This window comes from Tympanuchus pallidicinctus, unplaced genomic scaffold (genome assembly GCF_026119805.1).
Source record: "Tympanuchus pallidicinctus isolate F22 unplaced genomic scaffold, pur_lepc_1.0 scaffold7, whole genome shotgun sequence".
NCBI classification, from domain to species: Eukaryota; Metazoa; Chordata; class Aves; order Galliformes; family Phasianidae; genus Tympanuchus; species Tympanuchus pallidicinctus.
The window spans coordinates 28,156,906-28,181,669 of NW_026294791.1; the positions used below are offsets into that span (position 1 = coordinate 28,156,906).

Sequence of the window (24,764 nt, forward strand, 5' to 3'; positions counted from 1 at the left end):
CTGCAGCCACAGGGGAAGCTGAAGACGTGGTCTTCACCTCACCGTATGAAGAACCAGAAATGCTTGGCTGCCTCAGCAGCTGCTTCCTCACGGTTGTCCTCCCATTCTTCTTCCACACCCTCCATGGAATCAGGGCAAAAACAGGAGGGTGTGGGCATGCTCTCAGCCAACACTGCTGTGTCCCTGTGTCGGTGCTGGCATCACTGGCAACATCATCAATGGTCTCTTCCTGTGCATGCTTAATTCTAATATCCCGGCTTTGCAAGCAGTGTCAGCAGCATTGTCACCGCCATCTGCTGCTTGGAGCACAGGAAGCCTGGGTGTGCTCACATTGTCTGGCTCAGACACTCAGACACTTCCTAGCAGTGGACTGCAGGCGTCTGGATACCAAGACTGCCCCTTCAGCAAAAGCTGCCCCAAATGTTTCAGAATTGATTACTGCCCTACAGGAACAGGCTCACCCCTTTCTGGCTGCTATCGATATCTAAGACAAGTTTTTTACGGTCCCCTTGAGGAAGGTGGAGGACAATCAATTTGCATTTACTTGAAGGGAGTGCAATGCACATTCACCTGATTACCCCAGGGATGCAAACACTCTCCCACTCGTGCTTGCAGCATAGGCACGGAGGCTGGAGAAGCTCACATTGACCACGGTGTCTGGATTTATCTGCATATTGATGACATCCTCATATGGGGGAATGATGGTGTCAATGTAAGGAGTGCCCAAGCCTGTGCAGTGTGACACCTGAGGAGCCCCGACCCAGCCAGGACACTCCTGGTCTCCTCTAGGTAGGTGAGAGGAGGGGTCTCACCCCTACAGACACACAGGTGTTCTCCTACCAGGGCTGCCCCTTTCAGAGCCCCTCACCCCCTCCATCGCAGGCCACTAACACACACACACTGGCTCAGCCGGCTCACACTTTGCAAGCCAGAAATCACTCTGCCTTGCATGCCCACACTCCTGGCACCACTGACACACAAATCCATTGTCCCATGCTCTGAGCCCAGTAGTGGCACTCAGAGACCAAACATGCATGAGCACACAGATCAGACAGCACTCAGGCAGGATAGAATAAAGATGACATTTAATCAGAATTCTACACTTGATCAGAATACTACACTGACAGGATGGAACCAGAATTCTACATTGACAGGTTGAAATCAGATGTTTCTGGGGGGCTGCGTGGTGTTTGCAGCCTCGTGCCTCTCCTCTCGCTGTCCCCTGATGCAGCTGCAGGTGCAAATCCTGCGCAGAGCCTGGAACACAGTCCTGATGACAGCTGGCATCCGGAATGGTGAGCTGCTGCGTGTGGTGTGACAGTGGTACCTGTGGGGGATAGAGAGGTGTAGGCAAGAGGCAGAGGCAAGGCCCAGCCTGCCACCCACCACCATGGAATTTCCCTGGGAGGACTGGCCTGGATATGACAGCAAATGGAATGCTGCTGGCCTCTGTGCCACTTGGTGGGCCATCTGAGCTCGAAAGGCCCCTCCCTGGGATTGCTTTCTGCTTGGGGACGTACCTGGGCCATCTTCCGGTGTGTCTCTGAAGCACACAGAGCTCTGTGCACGTTCTTCAGCCTCTGCAGAAACCTGTGTGGAGAGAACAAAACCACACACCTGTATGCCTCTGGCTGGTGATGGTGTTGGTGCCATGGCCCCGGGGAAGGGATCCCCTTTCCAGGCCCCTTTGCTTGAAGGCAAGGCAGGGATAACAGAGGGACTGTCCACCCTAACGCATGGAGCTGGCTGGAAAGGAGACAGCACCAGGCATTTCCCCACAGCGCACACTCCAGGCACCGCTCCTGCCTCTGCCTCAGTTTCATGCCTGGTGCCAACCAGATGCACCTGGCTCACCTCATGCTGAGGGCCCACATCTTCCACTCCCTCACAAGCTGACACATGCTCCTTAGTCATGGGATCTGCAGCCACTGACGAAGCTGAAGACATGGCCTCCAACTCACCAGACGAATCATCAGGTGTGCTGGATGTGATGCTGACTACCTCTGCTTCAGCATCTTTGTCAGAGTCACATTCCCAGTCTTCCTCCACGTTCTCCAGTGTTGAAGAGCAAGGACTGGAGGGCGGGTGCATGCCCTCATCTGTCACTGGAGTGTCTCTGGCATCCAGCGTGCCCTCAGCAGTGCTCGCATCACTGTCGCTGTCATCACTGGACTCTTCCAGTATAACTGGCAGTCTAACAGGCCACGTTCGGGTGTCACCAGAGTCAAGAAACCGGTCACCAGCCCATGATGTCATGGGCCAGATGCCTGACATGCCCTGAACAGTGCCAGTATTATCAAATGTGTCACTTCTTGCCTGGAGCCTTCGCTGCTTGGGGCTTCTCACATTCCTTGGCCAGGAAGTATTCCAATGTGACAACATCTGCTCATTTCTGTCCTCATCAAGCATTCTCCACATTGCTGGGATCATGGGAGAGTATTCATAGGGCTCCCTGTTGATCTCACTGGGATCTGGGAGTCTCTGTGCTTCTCCCAGACCTTGTCCGGAGGATTCAGGCACAGCCATAGCTGATTCTTCTCTTTCTCCTCCCTTGGACTCTGATGAGGGGAGTGATACTGCATCGGACTCCTCTGTGGAGCATGCAGCCTGGGAAGAACATGAGCTTTCTGCATCTTCCAGCACTGATGCAGGCAGAGGCTCAAGGTGTCCTGCAGGCCCAGGATCAGCATCCAGAAGAGATGGTGAACACACAGTGTGTGCTTCATCACATGGGGCAAGACGTGCTCTGCAGGTCACCAGGTGACTGTCCTGCAGTTTCTGTCTCAGTGATATCTTCCAAATCACACTGTTCACCCTACATTCCCGCATCCCAGGATAGGAACTCTCCTGGCACAGGACAGGGGCCCTCCACCATCAATGTTGTGATGCAGGTGTCTAGCATTCCCTGAGCTGTGCCAGTAGCACTGGCACTAGGATGTGCTGCTTGGGGTCTTAGCAGCCTGAGCATGCCCATGTTGTTTGACCAGATGTTCCAGCTGGACAACATCTTCTCCTTCCTCGTCTCATTCTGAATTCTACGAATTGCTGGGAAAACTGGAGAGTATCCATAGGTCTCCCAATAGATCTCTCTGGCATCTTGCAGTTTTGGTGTTTCTCCCAGAGCTTGTTTGGACAATTCCAGCACAGGCATAGCTGTTTCTTCTTCTCCTCCCTCACATGATGACAGGAGGAGTGGTGCTGCATTGGCCTTCTCTGGACAATGCGCAGTTTCAAAAGAATCTGAGCTTTCTGCATCTTCCAGCACTGATGCAGGCAATGGTTCAAGGTTTCCTGCAGGCCCAGGACCTACATCCAGAAGAGAAGATGAATGCACTGCTTCTGTCTCATCAGACGGGTCAAGACATGCACTCTGCAGGTCACCAGATGACTGTCCTGCAGTTTCTGTCGCAACGATGTCTTCCAAATCATGCTGTTCATCCTGTGCTACAGCATCCCAGGATAGGAACTCTCCTGGCACAGGACTTCAGGAAAGCCAACTTCGATCTCTTCCGGGACCTACTTGGAGCTATCCCGTGGGCTAGAGTGCTAGAAGGTAAGGAGGCCTGTGAGAGCTGGTCGGCATTTAAGCAGCTCTTCTTCCAAGCTCAGGATCGGTGCATCCCTGTGAGGAGGAAATCTGGAAAGGGTAGCAGGAGACCTGTGTGGATGAGCAAGGAGCTCGTGCGCAAACTCAAAGGAAAGAAGGCGGCCCATGAAATGTGGAAAAAGGGTCTGACTACTTAGGAAGAATATAGGAATATTGTCAGGGCCTGCAAGGATGTGACAGGGAAGGCTAAAGCCTGCCTGGAATTAAATCTGGCGAAGGGGATAAAGGATAATAAAAAAGGCTTTTTTAAGTACGTTAACAGTAAAAGGAAGACAAGGGAGAATGTGGCACCGCTGCTAAGTGACAGAGGTGTTCTGTTAACGGGGGATGCTGAGAAGGCAAAGATACTGAATGCCTTCTTTGCTTCTGTCTTCAGTGAAAAAGCTCCCCCTCGGGAATCCAAGACCCTGGAGGTTAGTGAGAGGGTCTGGGGAATGGAAGACCTCCCTTCAGTCAGGGAAGAGGTGGTCTGAGAGCACCTAGGCAACACCAATGTTCACAAATCCATGGGATCCGATGGGATGCATCCACGGGAGCTGAGGGAGCTGGCAGAGGTGATTGTTGAACTGCTTTCTGTCATCTTTGAGAAGTCTTGGAGGATGGGGGAGGTGCCTGAAGACTGGAGGATAGCCAGTGTCACTCCGGTCTTCAAAAAGGGCAAGAAGGAAGATCCAGGCAATTATAGGCCAGTCATCCTCACCTCTGTCCCTGGAAAGGTGATGGAACAACTTGTGCTGGATGTCATCTCCAGACAACTGGAAGAAAAGGAGGTTATCAAGAGTAGTCAGCACGGGTTCACCAGGGGGAGGTCGTGCTTGACCAACCTGGTAGCCTTCTATGATGTTGTCTCTGGCTGGGTGGATGGGGGGAGAGCAGTGGATATAGTCTACCTTGATTTCAGCAAGGCATTTGATACTGTCCCCCACGACATCCTTATAACAAAGCTGAGGAAGTGTGGGATAGATGAGTGGACAGTGAGGTGGGTTGAAAACTTGCTGACTGGCAGAGTGCAGAGGGTCGTTGTTGGCGGTGCAGAGTCCGGTTGGAGGCCTGTAAGCAGCGGTGTTCCTCAGGGGTCGGTGCTGGGTCCGGTCTTGTTCAACATCTTCATCGATGACTTTGATGAGGGGATAGTGGCCACCCTCAGCAAGTTTGCTGATGATACGAAGTTGGGAGGATTGGCTGACACGCCAAGGCTGTGCTGCCATTCAGCAAGACCTGGATAGGCTGGAGAGCTGGGCAGAAAAAGAACGGATGAGGTTTAACAAAAGCAAGTGTAGAGTCTTGCATCTGGGGAGGAATAATTGCATGCACTAGTACTGGTTGGAGGATGACCTGCTGGAGAGGAGCTCTGCAGAGAGGGATCTGGGTATCCTGGTGGATGACAGGTTGGCCATGAGCCAGCAGTGTGCCTCTGTGGCCAAGAGGGCTAATGGCATCCGGGGGTGCATTAAAAAGAGTGTGGCCAGCAGATCGAGGGAGGTGATCCTCCCCCTCTCCTCTGCCATGGTAAGGCCTCATCTGGAGTACTGCGTCCAGTTCTGGGCTCCCCAGTACAAAAAAGACAGAGATCTCTTGGAAAGAGTCCAGCAGAGGGCCACGAAGATGGTGAAGGGCCCGGAGCATCTCTCTTATGAAGAAAGGCTGAGTGAGCTGGGTCTGTTCAGCCTTGAGAAAAGAAGACTGAGAGGGGACCTGATCCAAATCTATAAGTATCTAAGGTGTGGGGGGCCGAATGGCGAGGCCGGACTCTTTTCAGTGGTGAATGGTGACAGGACAAGGGGAAACGGCCAGAAACTGCAGCATAGGAAGTTCTGCACAAATGTGCAAAGGAACTTCTTTACAGTGAGGGTGACGGAGCACTGGAACAGGCTGCCCAGGGAGGTTGTGGAGTCTCCTTCTCTGGAGATGTTCAAGACCTGCCTGGATGCCTATCTGTGTGACTTGGTGTAGGGAACCTGCTTTGGCAGGGGGGTTGGACTCGGTGATCTCTGGAGGTCCCTTCCAACCCCTACAATTCTGTGATTCTGTGATTTTGTGATTCTGTGAATCTCCAACCCCCCTGCCACAGGCAGGGCCACCAACCTCCACATTTTATACCAGACAAGGCTGCCCAGGGCCCCATCCAACCTGGCATTGAACACCCGCAGGGATGGAGCATCCATAACTTCTCTGGGCAGCCATTCCAGCACCTCATCACTCTCTCTGTAAAGAACTTCCCCCTGACATCCAACCTAAATCTTCCATCCCTCAAGTTCAAATCATTTCCCCTTGTCCTGATGTTATCTACCTTGTCAAAGAGTTGACTCCCCTCCTGTTTGTAGGCTCCCTTTAGGTATTGAAATGTTGTGATGAGGTCACCCCGCAGCCTTCTTTTCTCCAGGCTGAACAAGCCCAGCTCCCTCAGCTTGTCTTCGTAGCGGAGGTGCTCCATCCCTCTGATCATCTTTTCGGCCCTCGTCTGGACCCTTTCCAACAGCTCCCTGTCTTTCTTGTACTGGGGACTCCAGACCTGGACACAGTACTGCAGATGGGGCCTCACAAGAGCAGAGTAGAGGGGGACAAATCACCTCCCTGTCCCTGCTGGCCACCCCTCTTCTGATGGAGCCCAGGATATCATTTGCTTTCCGAGCTGCAAGAGCACACTGCTGGCTCATGTTAACTTTTTCATCCATCAGGATCTCCAGGTCCTTCTGTGCAGGGCTGCTCTCAAGGACTGTTCCAGTCTGCATGGATGCCTGGGATTTCCCTGGCCCAAGTGCAAAACCTTGCACTTTTTTGTGTTGAAGCTCTTTAGGTTCACCTGAGCCCACCTTTCCAGCCTGTTGCGGTCCCTCTGAATGGCATCCCTTCCTTCCACCGTGTCAACCGTACCACTCGGCTTGGTATCGTCAGCAAACTTGCTGAGGGTGCACTCAATTCCATTGTTGATGCCAATGATAAAGATGTTAAAGAGCACCGGCGCCACGACAGACCCCTGGAGGACACTGCTTTTTACCAGCCTCCATAGACTGGACATAGAGCCATTAAACACCAATAGAACCATTAATAACATATAGAACCATTCACCATTTTCATGGTATCTCAACTGTTGTATAGTTTCTTAGTTGCAATTTTCAATTTTGTACATGTCAATAATTTACCGGTTTGGCCTGGTTCCATGACTAATGGAGCAGGGGGATCTACAGGACCACACCACAGGAAAAAGGGAAGGGGAGAGGGGAAAAAGGGTGGGGAAATGGGCCTAAAAACAGAACAGCGGCAACTATCTGAGGAGGAAAGTTAATTTACTAAATATGATAGCAGAATGCAAGGTAACACAGTATAACACAATATAAATGGAATTGAAGCTAATAAGTCAAATAAAATGAGAGAGAGCGCGTTCAAAAACCGAAGGCTTCACTTTGATGCTGAAGGCAAGACAGCTAGGGATGAGCAAAAAGGGAAAAGGGCACATCTTGTGATCTGTAAACAGTTTTATCTTTCCCTCTGAATGGAAAACAGAAGCATAACAGTGAACAGTCTTCTGGGATATGTAGTTCTTCTCTTCTGAGACAGGTTCTGAGACAGAACTATCCACTATCCACAGAACTGGAGCATTAACACTTTAACTCCCAGTGCACTACATGATGCTATGATCTGAAATACGTATAAGAAAAGTAGTGAAACCATGACAGAGAGGAAAGGATTTCTTTCGTACTGAAGTACATTGGGCAGTCAGGTTCAGCTCAGCTGGTCTGCTTTCATCAGTGTGTATATTCTGCACGTTTTATCAATGTTTTTGCAGTTCTGAGCTCCTTGGCAAAATTGTAGTGAGAGTTCTACGTAGTCCAGGGAATATTTTTAAAATAACCAATCTAGATCAAAATGAAGTCTAGTTGGATATTTTTTTTCCATGAAAGTGACATACACAGTGTTGTGATTTAAATCCTCAGGAAGCTCAGTGCAACACAGCCCTTTGCTCCCTGCTCCATTTTGGGTATGGAGAGATAAAAACTCTTTACTAAGACAGAAAAGGTAGTGGAAAAAAAAAATGATAGTTATAATAATATATATATATTTATAAATGTTTCTAAAACAAGTTGCACACAGCATAATTGCTCACCAACCACTGGGCATTGCCCAGTCCATCCCCAGTCTCCTGGCCAATTCCCAATGGTTCTATAGTTTTTTGACGTGATGCCATATGGTATGGAATATCCCTTTGGCCAGTTTAGGTCAGCTCTCCTGGTTCTGTTCCCTCTCAACTCCTTATACTCCTCCAGGGCCCTTGCTGGCAACAAAGGATGAGAAGCTGAGCAACCAAAATGTTTTGGCTCTGTGAAGCACTGCTCAGCAACAGCTAAGGTATTGGTGTGTTATCAACATTGTTTTTTCTCCTAAAGCCAAAATGTAGTACCAGATGATCTGAAGAAAATCAGCTGTGATAAAAATAGGACACACAATTATATATAATTGCTAAGCTTGGAAAAAGTTGTTTATAAAGAAATAAAACATTATTAAATTAGCCTATGGTCAAATTAATGCACTATTTTGATTCTGCCATAGCTGAACAAATGTTTCAGAGAAAACTGCATGAATATTTTTTGATACCAATCACTACATAGTCAGCTACCACAGGGAAGCCTTTACGTGTGTAAGCAATTACTGCAGATTATCTGTTTCCAGAATAAAATAATAGTATAAAGTTATACTACTAAATTTACTATGTTTTCTCTTATTTTTGCTGTATAAGCTCTGATATTTTAGTACAGGAGCCCTAGCAATATGTCCACTCTGACAGAAGATGATAAATAACTTTTAGTGTCTTAATTAGTGTCATTACAGACCTTTTCTTTTCTTACAGGAAAGTCAATGTTCCAGATTGTAAAGTGAGAATCTATGTATATTTACCAGAAATGTTTGAGATACTTCAGAACTAAAGACGTCTTTCTGTCGTGCTTAAGCAGTTGATCTCAGCGTCTCTAGTTTTGCTGGTTTTCTTAGATTAACAGGAATAGTGAATATCAAGTGTGAAAATCTGTTATTTCAAAACTCTTAAGAATGTTCTCTTTCTTAATTTGAGCTAATGTTTTCTTTCTTTTTGACAGTTGTCACTTTTATAGTACAGAAGATACCAACTAATTTTTTTCATTGTGTAGTCTATTCTATTTTACTTTCATGTACTCTTTGAAATCTGTATACTAATACATTTATTAAGTGTGTATCTAGTAACTGGCAAAGAATAAGAATTTATTTTCACATCCAACAACGAAATCCAGGGAAAGGCCCCTCTTTTCATTATTCTCCAGTTTTTACCTTTTCATGTAAGTTTCACTCAGCTTATCTGCATACAACAAAAACCTGGCGTGTGAGCACTCTCCCCTCTGATTTTTTAGGGATGACAAATGTCATCCTTTACCCAGTAACATAATGGATCTTCACACAAAATCATTTGGCATTATTATTTTTGATATTCAACAAAAGCTCAGCAAAGTACTCTAGAGACAAAAGTGATTTGACATAATACACTTGCAAAATGGCATGCAATATAGTTTTAACAAATATAGGCATGATCTGTAGGGAGAAAGAGTTTCAAAGACAGTCAGATGAAAATGGTGCAAGATTTCTAACTGACAAGTTTTAACAGCAGCATTCTTCATGGTGTAAGAGATTTAAATTGTCTGGAATTATTTAATGGCCACCTAGCTTGATTTATAAAGAGCAAATTGTTGTTAATGAACTGCTCTGGCTTCTGGATTGTGTGCGAGTCTGTGAAAATATGGCAGTATAACATGGGCTTCAAATACAACCTGCAGTAAATAGGGCTTGCTTCTATGAAGATATTCAAAACTCCACATGATATCCATGACATTTTTGGGAAAGAAGGTTACACTGAGACACTTAGATGTACTTGAATATGTACTGGCATATTCCCTAGGGAATATCACGTAAAGAAACGTAAAGCAGTATATACTCCTGATAATACATCAAGGTCTCTAGTGATCAAATTCCTTCTGACATACATTGTTAAATAGCATAGATCAGGTTAAATATTCTACTGCGGAAGGAAAACCAAGTTTAAAAAGAAGAGCAGATGGCTAACTTAACAGAGCAGAACATATTGCTATACTAAGCAGTAATTAATTCAATTGGAAATTATTGCTTAGGCAATGGCTGATCTCCAAAAGAAAGACCTGTAGATCTGAGAGCGTGCACTGATATACTGACAAGTGACATTGAAAACTACGTATGTACTACTATTCATAAACACTTATTATTTGAGATAGTTCACAGAAATAAAAATCCAGATGTGCAGAAAGAGTGTGCATGTATAACAACCTCTGCACTCCTTCCAGAGTGGGGAGAGTTATGGTTTTTTTAAAACAACTGATAGGCAAACTGACATGAACTTTACTTAAGGGAAGAACCCCTGTTCCAATTGCCACTCCATAAAAATTGTAAGTAGAGTAAAACAACTGTGTGGTACATTCACATAACTAGCTCAAAGGAGAATTTAAGAATGCTAGCATAAAATTTACTCATCTGTTGGGAGGCAAAATAAAGAAACTATGTAGATACGCCAAGTGTATTTAGCCCAGTATTCCTTTCCTCATGTGATTTTATTTTAAATTCGCTTTTCAAAATTTTACTTCTCACCCAGCAGCTCTTTGCAAGATGGTATATTTTGTTGGTTTTGGTTGTGTTCATTTTTCCCTTCTTTTTCCTGATTATTTAGCTGTAATTAATTTTATTTGCTTCTGGTAGCTTCCAGGGGGTGTTACTGCTAAGAGATCCTGTTAGCTATTTCCAATTTCATACAATCATAGAAGGCTTGGTTGAAAGGGACCTGTCATGGTTTTATGATTTTTGTTACTGGTATTCTACATCATAGTATCATATACTGTACTGGGAGTTAAAGAGTTAATGCTCCAGTTCTATGGATAGTGGATACTTCTGGGTGTACCTATCTCAGAAGATAAGAACTACGTATCTCAGAGGACTATGTGTTTCCGTTTCAGAGGGAAAGATAAAACTGTTCACAGATCTTCTCCCTTCTGCTTATCTCAGCAGTGTGCGCTCCCTGGACGTCTTGCCTTCTACATTAGAGTAAGGCCTTCAGTTTCTGGACACTATCTCTTATTTTATTTGATTCATTAACTTCAATTCCAATTATTCTGCTATCATATTTAGTATTGATAGTATTTTCCTCCTCAGATGGTTGCTGCTGTTCTGTTTTTAGGCCCATTTCCCCCCCCTTTTCCCCTTCCCTCATTCCTGGAGTGTGGGTCTGTGGGTTCCCCTGCCCCATTAGTCATGGAACCAGGCTGATCCAGCCCATAAACCATTGACAGGACCTTAAAGATCACTTAGTTCCAATCCCCCTGCCATGGAGAGGGTTGCCAACCATTAGATCAGGCTGCCCAAGACTCACTTCATCCAACTGCCCTGAATGCCTCCAGGGAGAACGTATCCACATCCGCTGGGCAACCTGTTACAGTGCCAGTGTTAATCTGAATTTCCCCTCTTTTGGTCTACAACCATTCCCCCTTGTCTTGTCACTATCAGACCTTATACACAGTCAATCTCTCACCTGTTTGTAAACTTCCCTCATGCACTGGAAAGATACAATGGCCTTCCATGCTGCAAGCGCATACTGAAGCTCACGTCCAGCTTTTCGTCCGCCAGGATTCCCAAGTTCTTCTCATCAGGTTGCCCAGGCCCATGTCCAAATGGCTTCCAAATGTATCCAAAGAGGAAGAGTCCACAGCTTCTCTGGGCAACTTGTGTCTGTGCTGAAACATCCTCACAGTAAGTGTTTCCTAATGTTCAGACATAACCTCTTGTGCTTCCATTTGTGCACCTTCTCCAGGCAGTGGGCACCACTTGCACTCTTTCTTCAGATATTTGTATGATCCCCTTGAGCCTTCTCCAGGCTGAACAGTCCCAACTCTTCCAGTCTTTCTTCACAATAGAAAGCTTCAGTTCCCTAAACATCTTAGTGCTTCCTTTCTGGATTCTCTCCACTTGCTCCATATCTCCCATGCACTTTTAAGTCTGGAATTGAACAAAACACTTCAGGTGTGGCTGCAGAGAATTGTGTAAAAATGATGAAGCCAGGATTTTACCTGCATTGCACCTTGGTAAAAATACAATTGTTAGTCATAAATTGAAACAGAAATAAAGCTGATTAGGGGCCTGAAGCATCTCCTGTACAAGAAGAGGCTGGGAGACCTGAGACTGTTCAGTCTGGAGAAGGGAAGGGTGAGAAGGGATCTCATCACCTTTTATAAATAGCTAATGGGCAGGAGTCAAGTTGATGGGGGTGGACTCTTTTATACGGAGTGCAGCAATAGAACGAGGGGCAATGGGCAGAAACTAGAATGCAGGAAATTCCATACAAAGACAAGGATGAACTTCTTTATTGCAAGGGTGGCAGAGAACTGGAACAGGCTTCCCAGAGAAACTGTGAAGTCTTCTCTAGTGAAATTTAGGACCTGCCCAGATTCTTTCCTGTGCAACGTGCAGTACGGAACCTGCTTTAGCTGGGGAGTTGGACTAGATGATCACCAGAGGTTTCTTCCAGCATCTACTTTTGTGAAACAGGATGCTTTCCACATAGTTATATGGAAAAATATTTTTTGAGGCAAATAAAGTGATAGAAAAGGCTACCCAGAAAGGCTGTGCTGTCATTATGATAGAGTTATTTCAAGACCGAATGAGACCAAGGCACAGGTAACACAGTTTAACCTCAGACATGAGCTGCTTTAAGCAAAAATTTGTACAAGAATCTCCTGTGAAATGCACAAACCTTTCTCAAAGTAGTGTTGCATGCACTGTAGCTATTTCCTACACAGGAAATACATGGGCATGCATCATGATGCTTCTAAAGAAAAAAAAAATAATTTATACTGTTTATTTATATTTATACTTTAGAATTTGTTTTTAAATGCAAGGAAAATATTCCAGTGCTAATCAAACTTAATAAATTGATCAAATATGTTTAGAAAGATACAATGTAAGAAAGGATTATATGAGTTCAACTCTGGAAATAGGCAGGATGGAGGAGTAACTTGCATCTTTCTCTTCCCACACCAAATGTCTTATATGATGAATCTTTCTTTCCAGCTTTGCTGAAGAAAACCCAAGAAAATAGATAAGCTTGAACATGGAATTTAATGCAATTGTCTTTTTTTGTTGATGTTTTGCTACTGATATTTTTTAAAATTAATCTAGGGATAAATACAATAACCTGCAGTGTGAATCAACTTGGCATACAGAAGATAGGAAGTCCATTATATTTTAGAGAAGACAGAGGACTGTTTACTGTCCACAGTGGGCACAGGGCCAGCCACACACCAGTTGTTTTTCCCGACACTTAAGAAACTGTACATCTAATTCCCTTCATCTCCATGGAAACAAGAACACTCAAAAGGCAACCTCTGAATCTGACAAAGTCTTTGGTTTAACAGGGAATAATCCAGAACCACAGAATCACAGAATCTTAGGGATGGAAAGGGACCTCCAAAATTAAAAAAACCCTGCAAGGTTGCATCAAGAAGAGTGTCAGTCTCTTCTCACAGATGGTAAATAAAAGGAAATGAAGAAACAGTCTCAAGTTGTATCAGGGAAGGTTTAGATTGAATGTCAGGAAAAATTTCTTCAGAGAGGATGGTTAGACATTGGAACAGGATTCCTGGGGAGGTGATGGAGTCCCCATCCCTGATTTATTTGAGACGTGTGTGGATATGGCACTGTGGGACATGATTTTAGAGTGGGACATGGTAGGTCAGTTTGTTGGCTGTGCTTAATGATCTTGAAGATATTTTCCAACCTCCAACAGTTCTGTGTTTCTATGATCCTCCTTAGATGTCCACAGTGCTAGAAAAAGAGCACACTTAAGTTGTGACACAAGACATTCTTACTATGGAGGACTTTTTCCCCATCCACTGGGTGATCAAACAATGCCTGGAGTTGCTCTGAGAGGCTGTGAAATCTCCATCCTTGCAGAAATCCTTAATTTGTCCAGAGAAAGCATTGAGGAACCTTCAGCAACTGAACTGCTTTGAATTGACGTCTAGATGACACTCAGCAATTCCCAATTCTGTGCACATGGAAGCTTTGGCCACATGGAAAAGGCTAGATGCAAAGGACAGCAGAATGAGGTTTGTCATACTGGATGGTATACGTGATTTTATTGACTCATGTTGCTCTTCAGAACTCACAAAAAAGCAAACTGCATTTTTGTAAGTCTGTTGAACTTCATATTAATTCATTTTTCTTTAAGCTCCTGCAAACTCAGAAGTACTTGCTAATGCTCCATCGCATTTTTGGTTGTGATTTAAAAAAAGAAAGAAAAGAAAAAAAAAAAAAAGAAAGAAAACAACAAAGTAAAACCTACCAGCTGATTTCAAAGTCTAGCATGCAGTGTCTGTATATGTGGATTTCCTGTCCCCTGCCCACTGCCCCAGTGAAATTTCACCAAGAGTCAGCCCCACAGACTAATTATTAGCAAAGGATTTCTCAAATTAATCACCCTCTTAAGAGGCTTCTGGGACCATAATTGGTGTTTACTGCAGGGGCTTTTGAAATGTAAATTGCTTACGCAAATGTCAGAAAGCCCCAAATTCCATTTGGATTCATTTGTAAGTATTTAAACATCAAAGTCACTCTGTCCCAGAAAGAAAATGCAAAGTCTTTTCAAAATACTGGTTTATTTTTCGCACAAACCTTCATAGAACTATTTTGTCTCATACTTGTTGGTACTCACAAGCAGCAGTCGGATGTCCTTCTGACCATTTGTCTGTAGATGAATAAATTGTAAGATATGCTTCTTTTGTTTCCAAAACTATCTCAAGAAGTCACTCAAATCTATGAAGGTGACAGCTTTGGATATAACTTTCCGTCATTCAAAATGGATGATCCACAGTAAATTATACAGCTTGTTCTTTTCTTGGACGTGACTATCAGTGTTTTTCATCTATGGCTTCTCTGCAATATAGCAGAGGTCTCACAGCCCTATTTGTCGTAAAAAAACCACTGGTGAAGCCCATTAAAAATATTCTCATGGACCACATTTTCAGAATTGAAGTGTCTGAACTTACCATAACGTAGAGTCAAAAGGAATGGTAATGGCTCCCAAAAATATCATGTTATTTTTATCCAGACCCCTATGTGAAGATATTGCATTACTTCTTAATACCTGTTAGATAAAGGTAACTATTCCAGACTGTGAGCTCTGATGACAACTGGATGAATTAATTATGATATGGGTGGCATGTTCAAAGCTCAAACATGATGATTCAGTTATTTAGACTTTGATTTTTCCAGCTTATTTTTCTTTTAAACATTAAAAAAGGGCACCTGTGAAGATCAATATGCATAGTAGAGATTCATAAAATTTTGTAAACACATGAAATTTTTATTTTTAACAGTTGTGACACAACTACAGTGTCTCTGCAAGTCAAAACAGCATATTGATGGCAAAAAATACATATCTTTATCAGATTTCAGCATGTGGAGGGTGGTGGTTTTAGAGTAGTTTTGCTTGTTTGTTTGCTTTTAACAGCTTCAGCAGATAGTTAAATGGGGGGAAAAAAAAGAGGAATATGATTTCAAAACACTGTTTATCATAAAATTCAGTTATTCAAATACTGAATGAGAAGGGTCTCTTTTAGTCATGTCCAAGCAACAGATACCAAACTCACTAGCTAAAACCAGCAAGTATTTCAAGAGTCATTACAAAAGTCAGGTCAGAGACCAGACAAGAAAAGAATACAAAACATAATCCTGCACATGGATAAGAGCCTAAGGTTCTAACTACAATTATTAGTCCTAGTTAGTATTGCTAATTTTCCTACTGAAATAAATGGCCACAGATTTATCAAACTCAGTCCACCTGCAATATTTTACATTGGAAGAATGTTTGACCTATATACATATGTGTTTCTTCAAATTCATTTTGGCCTGCTAAATACATAATTTTCCTTTATTTTCCTGCCAGCCAAATCAGCTCCTGCTGCTTGCTGTCTTACCATTCGTCCGTCTTCCTCCTTTCTTAAAATCATCCCTATTTGTAATCTGTATTTACCTTCTTACTGGGGTGCAGAGCAGGTAGATTAGCATGATTCCAGTCAGATAACTTCTGGGATACATCTCTTTTGGAGAGAAGATTAAAAAGGATGAAGTAGAGCTGGTAAGAGATTTTTTAAAAAAAAGGAAAAGACTGTCATTGCTCAGCACGGATGTAAGGAGAGTAGAAAGGTTAATACACTCACAGAACTGTTGCTAGGACAAGCTTAAATTAAACATGTCCTTTGAATGATATCTAGCATTAAGATCCAGTGGATAGTATCTTAAATTGCCTCGGTCTTGCTGTTTTTCTTATCTCTCCTTTTTTTCTTTCAGTAAGTTCTTGCTCCTGTCAAAGGTACCTGACAAAAAGCTTTAACTCCAAAGATTTCAGGAAATAGCTTATTTCACTTTCTCCCTGTCCCCTCACTACTCCTCCCCCTCACACACACATACATTTTTCTGCTCACATCTTGACTGCAAACTGCCAGTTTCCCCTCAAAATCATGCAGTCAGAGTTCTTCATAAAAAAAAAAGGAAAATACTGAGAAGTGGCTGGAGCATTCAGAAGCAAGACAGCTCACGAGGCAAAGTGAGCAAAACCCTCAGGCTCTGGTTAGAGATGGTACATGCTCATCTAACCATTTATATTGAGCCACATGGAAAACCTACTATCTGTAGTGTTTTCTGTAATGGGGAAACATTGCACAGTATTTATACCAGTATGCTGCACTGCTGGAGGACAGGAATATCCAGTCTTCAGATTGCTTTACAAATGAGGAGAACTATACAAGGGTAACAGCAAATTTGCACAGTAGGTCTCTTTCCTCTTCTTCTTCTTTCATGATCGCATAGAGGTAAATATGTAAAAAATGCCCCAAACTTGCCAACAAAATAGGACATGTATTCCTAGGTGCAAAAAAACTGAATGATGTTTTCATTTATTCCTATGCAGTGCCAAAGTGGTGAAGCTTATTATGTAGTTTATTGATCCAAGTTACCAATTTGTATCAGTTTAGACTCAGGTGTCAGTAGGCAATTTATCGTGGTCACAGTTAAAGACACAGAATTATAGAATCATAAAAAAGTCCAACCACAACCTAACCATACTACCCTAACTCTAATAACCCACCCTGAGCACCACACTGAGATGGTTGTTAAACACATCCAGGGATGGTGGCTCAACCACCTTCCTGGGGAGTCTATTCCAGTGCTTAACAACCCTTTCTGTAAAGCATTTTTTTCCTGAAATCCAGCCTGAACCTCCCGTGGCACATCTTCAGGCCATTTCTGCTTATCCCATCATCTGATGTATTTGAAAAAGTGTTTTGATGTCATTAGTAGATTGGCAGGTGCCAATATCATCTATGAATTTGGCCTCATAAAGGCATTAAATCATGCAAGAATACTAAGATACTGACAAGTACACAGGGATGTTGGTATGCTTATGTATACATAGTCAATTGCCATCTGTGTTTCCTCACATCTTAAAAAGGAGAGACCATCATACACTCAGCTGAAAATCTCCTGTCGTAGTCCTTATTTGCAGCATATGCACTTGCATTGTACCTACTGCATTTGAACATTTCTAATTTTATTAAATTTGAATCCATATTTAAGAAGAATCAGGCAGGACCTACCCTTGGCAAAGCCATGCTGGTTGTCTCCTGTGTCACATCCCTGTCTTGTATGTGCCTTAGCATTGATTCATCTGCTCCATGATCTTCACCAGCGCAGAGGTGAAGCTAAGAGCTCAGTAGTTCTCTGGGTCATCCTTTCTATCCTTTTCAAAAATGAACACAATATTGCATTTTTCCAGTTACCAGGGACTTTGCTTGACAACCATGACTTCTCAAGTATTATCAAGAGTGGCCTGGCAACTACATTAGCCAGTTTCCTCAGCACTTTGAGATGCACCCCATTGAATTCCATAGACTTAAGGATGCTCAGGTAACTCAGGTGGTCATGAACCTGATCTTCACTTAGAATGGGAGGGGTATTGCTCCCCTACCCTCCGAACCATCCACTCATGGGTTATGTCTGGAGCAGTCAATAGTGAAGACTGAGGCAAAAAAGTTGTGGAGTCCCTCAGCCTTTCGTGTATCTATAGCAGCTTTTTCTTTTTTTGCACCCGTTGCCAAGTCCATTTCTAGTTGGGCCTAGGCCTTCCTGACCCCATCCATGTACAGCCTAGCAGCACACTATACATCTGGATTACCTCTTCCTGCTTCTAGTGCCTGATGAAGTCTAATTTCTGGGTTCTGAATGGAAGCATCCATCTCTAATTCAAGAAAATTGCCACACTTACTTGAGATAATTAAATATTATCTGCATGTATGAGTAATTAATAGATGTCTAAGTCACGAAGAGCAACAAATCCATCTTCATTTAAATGTAGAAGCAGAAAAGATTTATATAGAAACTGATTGATGCAATGAAGACTTTCTTATTATTACTATTTTCTGTCCTGAAGAGTGATTGCTTAGAAGCTCTGTTTTCATTGAATCAACAGTAAAAAAAGCCCTGGAGTTCAACTTTGATAATGGATACCGACAGTGCATACCAAGCATCCTGAAAATTCCATTCTTAGGTTTCTTCCAGGACATTTGCAAACCACCGCACTGACGTTTTTCATACGCAATAGCTCAGTTATATGAGATTCTATATTCAAACTACTTATGGTTTTAGGACAGATATAAGTATCCTAGGTAGACTGATAGGAAACACACCTTAGTGAGGTTATGGTTCAAATTAATGCAGCAGGCAAGCTTTCTCCACTTCAGACTGATTACATTTTAAATGAGGCTATAGTGCATAAAGATTAATATTTCACTATAATTATTTGTTCCAAATAAATATAGAATGATTAAGCGGCATTTTCCTCTATGCAGCTAAATCCTTTTTTTTTTTTTTTGGTTTACAATAAAATTAATTAAGGGAAGTTTGACTTGCTTATCTTGCAGTTTTAACTGCTTTTCTTTTTGAATTAGTAATTGAAAAATCTGATTTCTCCAGTATAGTTTTACTGTATAGAAAACTGGCTGTAATATGTTAATTAAAAAGGAAAAAAGTGATGCTTCCCACAAACATTAAGAAAAAAAAGAGAAGAGTATTAAGATTTATAATAGCTCTTTTTGACTCAGCCATCAAATTACTTTTGACAATACTTTCTCAATACGTTTGATTTACCAAATAGGATGATACAATCATCAAGGTTGGAAGAGACCTGTATCGAGTCCAACCATCAATACATCACCATCCTGTCCACAATACACCAGATGCAGCAGCAGGGAAAAAAAAAAAAAAAGCAAAAAAAAAAAAAAAGCAATTTACATCTCCAGCATTTTATACCACCATTAATTAAAATTAGAGTAATATGAAAAGTGTTTATAAAACATTTTTCTTATTATTTTTCTTATAGAAGACAATTACACACAGATTAAGGTATCCTCTACATTTTAAAGGAAAATACTTTCGTACACATGATTAATTATTTTTGTGCCTAGAAAGGAAACACAGATAAAAATCTAAACACTTCTAAGAGATAAGCTAGAAGTTATAAGCACATGTTATAAGACAGAAAAGAGAGATCAGGTTGAGCAGTGGCAGAGGTTGGAGGAGGCACACGTGCTATTTGTTGGGATGTGCTTGGGCAACTGCCTGTCTCAACCCAGGTGATGGTGTGGCTGTTCTCCAACCACCTGCATAACCTGTGAGCACAGAGAAACCTGTGGGAGCACCCCATATTGCCAGCTTTACCTTGAGATTATCAAGGCTGCTCTAAAATACTCAGTTATCCCATCCAAAGTGGATACTGCAAGCACACTGTAGGCTGGTGGTATCTTTCATTGATACTAGCATAATCTAATGCCATAGCAATGCAATCTGTGTGCAATCACTCCCAGTAGAGCATAGCTCTCTGACCTGCTGCTATATTTTAGCACTGAGCAGCAAGATTAGGCTCACACTATTTTCTTGCTTCCTTCAGTTGCAGTCGCTGACTGGCTTTTGAAGAACTGTCAGAGCCTTGGCTTTTCTGAGAGATCACCACTTGTGACCGCTCACAACGCAAAGCAACAAAATGGCACTTTAACAGGATAACTTTTACAGCTGAGAAGTTCCAACGTGCTCTGGAATTCTTTTCTCTTGGATATTCATTATCTTCTGGCTGGTATTTTTAAACCTGCCTATGGGAGCTGGATGCCCAATTCCCATTAAAATTAATGTAAATTAATGGAAAATGAGTAACCAAATTAATTAATTGAATTAAAATTAATGAGAGCTGGGCATCCATATCCTTAAGGTAAGTTTTTAAAGCTTCAGCTAGTGAATTTTAGGGTAATGCAGGGATGGATAGACATAAATATAGGCTTTGGATATGCACAGACCTGCAGGAAATACGGGAAGGAATTTCTGCCAGATCTCTGTAGAAAGAAAGAACTCAGCTCTTTCAATGTATGACTGAAGCTTCTGCAAAGACAGATAGATGTTAATAAATGGCAATGTTAAAAAAATCCTGTATATCTGTATCCTCATCCTGGGCAAGGACTGATTGTAATTTAGCTTAATTCCAGATAATAAGAGGTATCAGAATGAGATTGAGATATAGTTTGATTTTTAAAGAGGATATGTCATAATGTACTGAAATATTTATTATTTAGAGCTTCCCACAGTTAGCTTCAGTAACTGTTTCTTACTTTAACCTTCATTATATTTCCAGAATATATAGATTATTCCAATCATTCCAATGTATTTAAAGCTGCCAATACTCTTCACCACCACCATCACTATAGCTCTTCTGCTCTAAAAAAAAAAATCAAACAAAAAAAAACAAAAATAAGACCAAACAAACAAACAAAACAAACCCCAAACAGTCACATTTATAGACCAGCAAAAAGACAGCTGAGAATAAAATTCATGGTTTCATGTTAGTATCAAAAGTAGAATTTGGGTCTCCCCAGAACAAGTACTTTTTGCTGACAGTTGAAATCACAGAAACTGCAAAATATCCATCAATATCTTTGTTTTCCAGTATTCAGAGTGGCCTTCCATCTACCAATAGCTTTTCAACTGAATTTTTAACCACATCAATTTTGTTTCTTTCAGTAGTGCTGAGCTATGTATGGAATTTGTTCTGTATATTCAGCAGCCTCACTCCCACAGTCACCTCACTGTTATAATGAATTCATTTGTAAAAGAAAAGTTGTCACATTTCAAGGAACTTTTGCTGCTGTCACTGACACAACTGAATTCTCTTGTCACGTGAAAGCATAGTAAACATAAAAAATGTATGCACTATTTCATTAAATAACAGAGCTTTCTTAAACTAATTATGTAGAGTAACTACTTGGTATTTAAGTAAGTAAAGTAGTTGGATTAACATATATTTGATGTCTTGTAGTTGGAAATTCCTCAATAGTTTTTTCAGGCTTTCAGAGAATAAAGTTTTTCATGTGATTCAGATATGGAAAAAAGCACCTTATATAAAAAAGAAAGCTTTCAGATTATGTCCTGTATAGAGGACTATTTTTATGCTATCATTTTAGAAAAGTAACTTTAAATGGGCTGTTTGGATCACCCTTCTGTTCCTCATACTCCAGTGTTCTATGAAACGTTAGGCTAGCAGAGTGTAATAAAGCCAGTACTAGTTACAGATTCCTGCAGAGTATGATGTACTCATGTTAAAAATGTAAGATTTTTTTTCTGGCTGAAATAATTGTATGGTATTCAATTTGTGATAATATCCCCACATTCAAATGCTGTTAGCTTCCCTTTAAACCTTTCTATCCTAGAAGATGAAAAACAGCCACCATCATTTAGCAGATTAAAAAAGTTTGTCTAGTTAGAACTTCAAGATTTCACACACACCTTACAAAAAAGTCTGTTATTGTTACATGACCAAAAAGCATGCATTAGTCAAGCTGCTTCAGCCAGCCCACAGCAGGTCCCAAAACCTTGGATGTGGCTTCAACAAGAGCCCCATAGCAGAAAACAGTTCCTCAAGGGACTCACAGCAAATGTATTATACAGTCAGATCCCAGAACATTATTTATTCTTGTAAAGAACCAGGAAATAAAGCACAAAAGTACAGAAGGTGCAGAATACCCTGGAAGCTCTGGACTCCTGACACCTGGTGAGTGTTAGAAGCTCCTGTCCCTCAGGTAGCACATGGTACTGCTGCATGCACCAACAGTCCCTGCTAACAGTGATTCTGAATAGAATGTACCCTGCTGAGACTTAGCACTGAAATAGATCACTGACTTGATTTTTTAAATTATTTTCTGTGGTCAACATTCAAGCAAGAATAGGCCAACATATTATCCCACCAGGTAAAGCCAATTGAAGTACTATCTGCAAATTCAATATCTGGACCACTTACCTATTTTGACTTTCATCCTTCAAAAAGGTATTTCATTTTGCAATTGTGATATGTGATATTAGCATTTGCTTTTAAAGAGCAACACTGAGGCAATAGCATAATGCAAATTAGCCTGTTGGTATTCTTCATCCCATTGTGTTCACATACAAATAACTGCTGTTGGAAAAACAAGAGGTTAACAAAGTTATGAATGTTCAGGAAAAAAGACAGCAAAGTCAAAAAGGTCATTTGTTGATCCACGCCCTGTAATACACACCAAGATTTGATGAGGCTGTGTGCCCATTACCTGGAGATTTTCAGAACTTACTTTTTCCTTGTGCTGCGTGCTTTATTATGTTATTCTTTCTGATTTACCACCACAGACATCTAAACAGAAAGCATTGTTTTACTTGAAGGATTTACATAGAATGCTGAAAATGTTAAGTGTAATTGAATAAAACTGCTGCTAATTAAAAAAATAAACAACTCCAGTGTTTTATCTAGGAATATGCACAGATGCAAAAGTTGAAAGAAAATCAGATTGTTAAAGTTTTGAAAGATAATAACTGAGAATATAAGGTGAAATTCCTACTGCACTCCCTGTAATTAGTGTCCAAGGATCTACTTGAGATTTCTGCTTCCTCTAAGTAAGGCAGCAGCAATTCAGAACAAGTGCAGAACCGGTTACCTATTTCTGACTAGTTTATTCTCAGGTTGATTACATTATGATGGAAAAAAAAAATGCATTGGCACTTTTGGCTTTTTCTAGCACTGTAATTACTACACAACTAGTAAGTTTTATGGTCATTCTTAAATGACAACTTTCAAAATACTTGTGCATTCCTGAACAAATTTTTCAAGAGAATATAGAATATGTACGGAAGCAGATAGAGCAGATAAAGTCCCTAGTGATAGGCTGCTAGAAAATAAGAATGCCCTGATGAGCTCCCACATATATCTCAGTTTTAGTAAGAAAAAGTCAAAAAGCCTGATTTTTTTTAAAGACTACCTGAGCAGGAAGGAAGTGCATATACCCACAGACTACAGATTCTGAATAATTTCTGGCAAATAGAAATATTTGTTTCAGAAGAAGACTGAAAGTTCTTAGTTTAAACCTTACATCTTAAAACATTTCAATGAACAACTGTGTCAAAGCTTTGTTGGCCAGCTCTGTAATAAACAGAGCAATGTGGAGACATCTTGTTTCCTGGGTAGATTTTAGCTAGATTTTAATTCTAATTTTTAATTGAATTTAATGTCAAGCCTGTTTGAATACTCTAGTGAGCCCTTTACAGCAGACACCCTAATAGATGAGAAGACTCTAGTGGAGGTAGCTGCCATTTTGAAACTCCTGCACCGCATGTGATCCCCAAGTACCTCATGGCAAGAAGTGCCACTATTGTGCCTTCACCATATCTCCACCCCACACACATCACCCTGGCTATCCATGTAGTTTCTTCCATAATCACTGCCTCCTTATAGGAGCTTTATAGGCAGAAAAAATGCAAGGAGTCAGGAATGCCTCCTTACTGATTTCCAGTGGTGAGCTGCCAGTACACAACAGTATTCTGCACAATGGTAACCTTGCTTAGTTGCAGAAACGCTACATAATGAGAACTGTGACTGCCACCAAAGATTTGATTGTGTACTGAAACTGAACAGCTGTGTTCTGAGGTAGCTTTAAGCTGTTGCAGATAATATGCATAATACATGTTAGTCCCGCACACTACCTGGCTATACTGACAAGAGTTTAACGTATGGTTTTGAGCAGAGGGGAAAACTACATTACCAACCAATTTATGTCAGCAGTACACTGAGTACCTGGGAGGCAGCAGCCTGGCTAGTTTGTACAACAACAGCACCTCCTGGGAAAGCTGAAGTTCAATTTCTACTGATGTAAAAGTATTCCAGTTCAGCACATCTTTACAGATAACTCTAGCATTCATTGAGCCACTACATGCCTGCCACAAACCCCTGGAGACCTTTATTTACTACAGTATTATTCTTCCTGGAGCTAAGATAATTGGTACAACCCAATTTATAGTCTCTCTGACAATAGTAAGACATGTAGAGGTGTTATATTGGACCTTTGACATGACTTATCTGTAAACCATGTCTGTTGTTGTAAAAAGGTTAAAACAAAGCCCAATCTACATTTTCCCTAGAGAATTTTATGCTACTTTACAAATCAAAGACCTGTACCGTATTTCACCCTTGCTGCAAAAAAAAAGTGATTTATTAAATGCATGTGCTGTTTAAATATTTCTTACTAGCTGTTTCAGACATTTGTGTTGATTTTCCGCTAGCAAAAAGTTAGTCACTGTCCATGGGAAACCCTTGCAAAATCATTTTATTGACCATCTTAGAAAGCCTCTTGTCATTGCTTGCATGCTGATTGTCTAGTCCTGGGTAGCTTCAATTCAATCTGGACAAGGAGACATATTCATGTTTTGTTGAAAGTGGGAGTTGATGAAGGGAAGGGAAGGGAAGGGAAGGGAAGGGAAGGGAAGGGAAGGGAAGGGAAGGGAAGGGAAGGGAAGGGAAGGGAAGGGAAGGGAAGGGAAGGGAAGGGAAGGGAAGGGAAGGGAAGGGAAGGGAAGGGAAGGGAAGGGAAGGGAAGGGAAGGGAAGGGAAGGGAAGGGAAGGGAAGGGAAGGGAAGGGAAGGGAAGGGAAGGGAAGGGAAGGGAAGGGAAGGGAAGGGAAGGGAAGGGAAGGGAAGGGAAGGGAAGGGAAGGGAAGGGAAGGGA

At 41.9% G+C, this 24,764-nt stretch overlaps 1 long non-coding RNA gene across 1 annotated transcript; it reads left to right on the forward strand.

Moving 5' to 3' along the window:
* The first annotated feature begins 15,750 nt into the window (after positions 1–15,750).
* On the forward strand, positions 15,751–22,784 carry LOC128072202 (uncharacterized). Its single transcript, XR_008202171.1, has 2 exons — positions 15,751–15,833; positions 19,647–22,784. It is a non-coding gene; the product is annotated as an uncharacterized LOC128072202 (long non-coding RNA).
* The last annotated feature ends 1,980 nt before the right edge of the window (positions 22,785–24,764 follow it).